Source organism: Apium graveolens, chromosome 6 (assembly GCF_009905375.1).
Source record: "Apium graveolens cultivar Ventura chromosome 6, ASM990537v1, whole genome shotgun sequence".
Classification (NCBI taxonomy): Eukaryota; Viridiplantae; Streptophyta; class Magnoliopsida; order Apiales; family Apiaceae; genus Apium; species Apium graveolens.
In genome coordinates, this window is record NC_133652.1 from 303,233,423 (window position 1) to 303,240,297 (window position 6,875).

Sequence of the window (6,875 nt, forward strand, 5' to 3'; positions counted from 1 at the left end):
TCGTGATGGATTTATGTTGTGAAAATTGTTTTGAACAACATATTAAAAAGCCCTCTGGTTGGAGTACTAGGAGGTGAAAAATAATGATCCCTTGGACTTTCGGGAATGAGTGAGCCCGATGGCTACACGAACAAGTCTCATGTTCTTGTTGTATATTTATTAGTACTTCATTCTTTTCTGTGGTTTTGTATACATAATTGTTGGTTGGCTCGAGGATAAAGAAGTTAGGCAATATATCTTTAACCTCCAAACACTAATTTGTGTTTTATATTTTTTTTGATTTTAATTATTATGTGTTTGTATAGATATCATTTTTCAAGAATTTGATACATTTATAGTTATGGATTATTTGAAAGTGTGCAGTTCTTATGCTTTTCAGAGTTTTAATGGGACTAATTGAGGTTGCAACGGATAATATGACTCGCAGAAAGGTATTAAAATTCTACTTAGTACTGCATATTGCTTGAATTCGATGTTTTAGATGTTTATTTCATCTGTAAGAAAGTCTCGTACATATATGTATTTGTCTAAATTCCTATTACTTGTAGAAAAATTTATAATAAGGTTTATAATATTTAGAGTGTTAACTTAATTTTTATAGTTAATAGAGTGGATGTTATGCAATGATTTAACTATATTTTATTGTAATTTGAGTTGAGAGTTGACTTCAGATTCATGTTAAAGCAAAAGTATTTTTCCGTATGACGTTATTGGTACCAGGCACCCCTTAATGCCAAAAAAAGAGGTCGCCTTAGGAACATGGACTCATTTTAATTCATGTGACTAACAATTCTTTACCAGGCACCGACAGGTTCCTGGTAGTGTGTCTGTGAACAACCAATGATCCTAGAAATTGTATAGTAAGCTAATATGTATGTTAAACTAGAACTTGTATCGGTCTTTGTTAATTATAATAATTTGACTTATTTTATACTAAATCACTTTTGCTAAAGGTACTTGTTCATAATTCTGGAAATCCTAGTAATACATGCTATAGTTTATATTACAATGATTAAAATATAAAACAGGGGGATGAAATTAACTATACCACCAATTCAGACCAACATCGACACAACATAAACCATTTACATTGTTTGTGCATTTATTTCCATGTTCTTTTTAGTTTACTGCAAGTCATAGTTAATTCTTACATTTTCTATTTCTCTAGTTATGTGATAACATTATCTTTCTTTTAATACTCCATTATATCATTTATTTTCTCTTAATAATAGTGGTAGCATCTATGCTGAAGCCTAATAGTACTAATTCAGAAATAGTTTATCATATTGCTGACTCTGAACCTGTGCAGAAGAGAGCTATATCTTAAGGGTCACTCCAGTCTCCATGAGGTATAATCAATATCAAATTCTTCATCTGTATTCTAATTTCTAATCACTATATATCTTGAACTTAATATCCCTTGTATAAAATATATCTATAAGGCACTCTGCGTAAGTAATAATAGGCTCTTTAGGATTTTTGAGTAATTACGCGTGAACCATCAGAAACTTGCATTTTATCAGAATTAACCCCCTCCCAGTTAAATTGAGTAGGTAGATCTATAGGAAGTCTGTAGTAGTGGTAAACGCTTTCTATAATTGAGCACCTGATGATACATAACACATTTGTTTGACAATATTTTATTTTTAAAGTTAGATGCCTAGATGTTTATGTGAGTTCTATTTCTCTAATTTTATAAGTTTCTTACTTTATAGACCTTACTTGTGAACTAGTAATGTAAAATCACTATTATAGGTGTACGATGTCACTCCGTTCATGGATGATCAGCCCAGAGGAAATGAAGTCCTGCTAGCAGCAACCAGTAAGCTATATGTATCTTTACTAAAGTTATATTTTTTCAAAATCAAAGCTACCATGAACAAATATAACAATCGCGGTCACTAATGACTGCTCTAGGATACGGAATAGGGACCTTACTGCCTTCACTTCAGACCACCGTACCCTTGTCGACAGCCATGTTGTTTCCAAGGATGGAATTAAAATGACGCTTGCTAGAAACTTTTTAGGTAATAATCTGCCATGCTACTAATCTGCGTAGGCTAAATTAATTTGTATTTAAATGAATAATCGACTAATTTTGATTTATGAAATACTTGGTGGCAGTGATTTATTAACCTATCTTGCTATAAATGTCTTCATTTTATGTTTTCCCTGGTAACTAAGTAACTAAGATCGAACTTAGCAATTCACAATAATGTTATGCTCCTTTGCTAGGCTACTGTTTTTCCTAAATAGCTAGACACTTGGAATCATGGAGATCAGTCTCGCCAGGTTCCTGTTTATTTATTATTATCTATTGACCAGAAGATTTTCTCTCACAAGTTGACTGTAACGCTAATCCTAAAAATAATGAAAAAGGCATGATCTTGGCAGATGTTAAAAGGCCAGAGCGCAATGATTCTCACCAGAAGACCTATGACACCAACTAAAAGGTGGAAGAGAAGTTCAGTGTCAGGAGCAAAAGCGCCAAAACTCAGACTTAAGTAAAAGGTTTGAAGAAAGATGCTTTTTCACTCTGTTTACCACGTCTATTGCAGTGCTAAAAAATGTGAAGGAGATTAGCCTTTAGTTGAGTACATATTGAGATATAAATAGAGGGAGATAATGTATTGTTAAGTCAGTAATGTAGGCATGATGAAATTAAGTTAGCCTAAAAATGTTGATGGGGTCTACATATCATTTATATGTTAACTTTTAAATGTCATGTAAATATTTAAAATAAAATATGCAAATAGCCTGTTCAACATCCCTCTATATGATGTCTTTTTTTGGATTATTAAAAATTGTTCTATTTACCTTCTGAATTCAAGGTATCTCTCTTTTAATGTCTTAGGATATCACCTTGTCATATAAATCACCTGATAAAACTGCAGGTTCTCAGTCCATTTCTAAGGAAATAAGATCTGTTGCTCCTTTTATTTAACTCTATTGCTCAGCTCATTGCAAAATTAATTCTATACTTGTTTAATAGATATGTGTTTATAAAAATTGAGTGACTTAATTTTCTACATTTTTGGGGACTAATTGCATTGATATAATTCAATTTCACAACCATGACATTTATTTAGACATGTTATTTTCTCTAATTATAAGTGTTTTCAATTTTGCACTTAGACTGTGTCTTACATTATGTCTTACATTTTGCAGTGTTTTGCTCTTTGACATCTTTCATTTTTTTTGAGTTAACTTGTGCATTTTAATAATGTTCAGGCTTGTTCGATGTGTTGTGGAAAGTGTGTTCCATGGTTGCTAATAGCTTCTTAATGGATGTTGATTGCTATAGAGGACTTAAAATTTGACCTGGGGCATTTTTAGTGTTTAGGACTTAACTGTTATTTTCATCTTGTATATTTAGTGTAGACAATACCTAACTAATGTTAAATGACTTGATGTTGATTTATTAAGAATTTGATTTTTAATTTGAAAGTTCCTGTTCTATGTGTCTTTTATATATATATATATATATGCTGAAAAGTTATATATATATATATATATATATATATATATATATGCTGAAAAGCAGGTGGCATATAAAATATGAATAATTTTTTATATGTACAACATTTTGCGTCTGTTGTCAAACAGATGACACAAAATGTTAACTTATACGACTGTTGTGTATCATTATGTGTCTGTTCAAACTGACGCAAGAAACTTTATACGTCTGGTCAATATGAATAGTCGTATCAAAGCAAACTTTATGCGTCCGTCCAACACTTTAGATGGCTGTTGTAACTAGACGTTTAATACATATTTGTGTCTGTTCACAACACAACAGATGCATATATATTAGAGCTGATACGACTCCATACACGTCTGTTGAAAACAGACGCATATGACCTTTTTCAACAGACGTGTATTCTGTTTTCAACAGACGTGTATGACACTTTTTGTACTAGTGATTGTCTCTGAAGCATTTTGTATCTTTTCCATGCATCATGAAGGGACTCCTCATCATATTGATAAAAGTTAGATATGTCATTCCTGAGCTTTGCAGTCTTCTTCTGACTAAACAATTTGAGTAGAAAGGCCTTTGATAAACCATCCCAAGTAGTGAACTTGTTTGGAACTTCATCTTTCAACCAATCTTTTGCTGCATCTCGAAGAGAGAATGAAAATAATCGCAACTTTATCGAATCATCATTAACATTAGTCAACTTTATCGTATCACACTTCTCCAGAAAACTTTCATGATGATCAACAGGATTTTCAGTGGATAATCCTGCAAAAGAATCATTAGAGAAGAATTGGATGAATTGAGGTTTGATTTCAAAGTGGGTAGGCGTGACTGCTGGTCTCAGTGAAAGCTAGTATCTGGCATACCCTGCTCAGTGAAAGCTTTAACTGCTTCACCCATAACTTCCTTGTCTTTTTGTTTTCTTCATGCACCAGCTTGTCTTATTGATGTAGCTTCAATTTCAGGATAAAAGCAATCAAGTTTTCAGTACCTGAACTTCGAGTTTGCATGCAACAAGAAAACTAGAAACTAATATTAAATAACAAAGGAATAATAGCCGAAGCACACAACTAAAAGACTTAGCTTAACTAACTCAAAAATTTACTAATCTAATACCGCTTTGTCCCCGGTAGCGGCGCCAAAAATTTGACAAGGCTGTCGCGTGCCTATCAAATAATAATTCATAACAAATCCTTCTAACTATGTAGTAGGGAAGTCAGAGTCGATCCCACAGAGACAAAGGTACCAATCACTAGTAATTTTTGACTCGATTTAACTAAGCAAGTAACACAATAAAAATTGAGAGATTGATTAACTAAAATTATACTAGTGTAATTTTGTTGTATTAGTCAAATAACTAAAAAAATCCAGAGTTAAGTATCGCCACTAGCATGAATAAAAGTGCAATTATGATTTTCCACCCTAACTCAATCATATACTACTCAAGAGGAAAGACGCGCCTTATAAAATACCAATAACCTCTCTCGAGTATTAATGGCATCTCTAAAATACAATCAAGCCTATTTTCATGGTATCATGCAATTTAGAGACATTAAACACAATATCCTAACTTCCTAAAAATCCATTCTACCTATTTTCATGGAGAATTTCATGTCCTTATTGGATAAATCAAAACCACCTAAGTCCAACTTTCGCTGATAAATATTTATTGGGTTCAAACAATACACATAATCACCTCTGACATGTAGTTTTTAATTAGGCACAACTCAATAAGCAAGAGCATGTAATAAACTAAATTGGTGGGATTGGGAAATTCATACATCAATAATAACCAGGGTTCAACTTAACCCTAGATTAAAAACCTACTCACTCATAACTAGATTAACAAAATACATAATATAATAAGAACACATAATTAAAGTTAATGAGAATAGAGAAGAAAATATTTAATCTTTTACAAGAAGAAAAATAATCATCCTCCTGCTATGTATGTATATATATATGTATATATATGTATATGTATATATAATAACAGTCTTTTAATGCTTCTAGGAAAAATACAAGTATGTTTCCTAAACTGATTGGGTTTCTAAAGTAAAATTCGTAGCTAACTTTTCTTTAATAAATGCGGCCCGCTCTAGCTGTAATTTGATACTTGGACCTTCGTAGAATGAAAGATAATTCCCTAGTTTCACGTGGGCTGTTAAATCATCCAATTCTGACTTCTAGAACTCAAGATATGGCCCAAACAGTGAATTGCACGCATGTAGTCCTACAAATCCGAATTTCCTTGTAATAAATCTCCAAATTAAACTCTTATTCTCCAATCCATGGAAGTTTAGGATTTCCTTGATTTCTAAAATAAAAAATTATATATTTTCATGAGGATTTATAGAAGATATACCCACAAAATCATATATTTTCATTCACCAAGTCTCTCAAGCATGAAACATATCATAGTACTTCACACTTTGTAAATCTCATTCACATAACATCCCAAAAACTGTCCGAAAATACAAGTAAACTCACTGTAGGCATCATTAACACATAATAATCCAAGTATGCACACAATGTCTTGGTAGACAAAAATATTATGAGATTATCGTGTTTATTAAACACGGAATAAAATACGAATCTTCTTTATTTCCGATCTGGGGTGATTTTTCCAAAAAGGGGTCATTGAACTTGTAAGATTGTGGGTTTTAAGCGAGACCGATGTGACTCCCTCACTACCTGGAAATCAAACCATTGACGAGTTTTGATTTGAAGTATTTTATTCAAGGAAAAATTGGGAATCTCTTTGTAGAGGGATCATGATCATTTTAATACTAACAAAACCCTAATATTTATATTAAGTTGTTTAAATGCCTTCCAATATGTCCAACGCGTTAACCCCTAGATCGATAAATAGTGGGTTCTCCTGAGCGAAGTACTTCCATCTATCGTGGGAAGGCCTGTTGAAGTATATGATACTTTTTAGACCTTTGGGTTTGACTTGACTAAGTTACCACAATAGGATTGTGAACTTAGAGGTATAGATTTTGGCGAGATTTACTGGATGAATACGAACAAATGTTGTTCCACTAAACTATCCAAGAGTTATATAGTTGATATAATTGACAAATATTGTCTACCCAAATAATCTTGTTTTGGGAGAAAAGCCAAAGTTGACCTAAGATATGATAAAATATGGATCTTGGCTCACTAGAAAGTATATAGAAGATATTATTTCCGAATTACTCTCTCCGTCCCTTTCAATTGTTTACATTTTTAGAGAGTGTCCAACACGCATTTTAAGGTGCATATAAAGTATAGTTCTGTAAAATTTTTTTATAATTTTATTTTTCTGAATAAAAATTAAAACTTTTATTCAGAAAAAAAATTGTAAAAATAAGTTACATAACTATACTTTTTATGCACCTTAAAATGCGTGTTG

General features: G+C 32.1%; 1 long non-coding RNA gene across 1 annotated transcript; it reads left to right on the top strand.

Annotated features, from left to right (window-relative positions):
• Nucleotides 1-302: 302 nt before the first annotated feature.
• Nucleotides 303-3,342, top strand: LOC141664283 (uncharacterized). Its single transcript, XR_012551938.1, has 7 exons — nt 303-431; nt 1,310-1,349; nt 1,756-1,822; nt 1,918-2,027; nt 2,236-2,292; nt 2,395-2,511; nt 3,232-3,342. It is a non-coding gene; the product is annotated as an uncharacterized LOC141664283 (long non-coding RNA).
• Nucleotides 3,343-6,875: the final 3,533 nt, after the last annotated feature.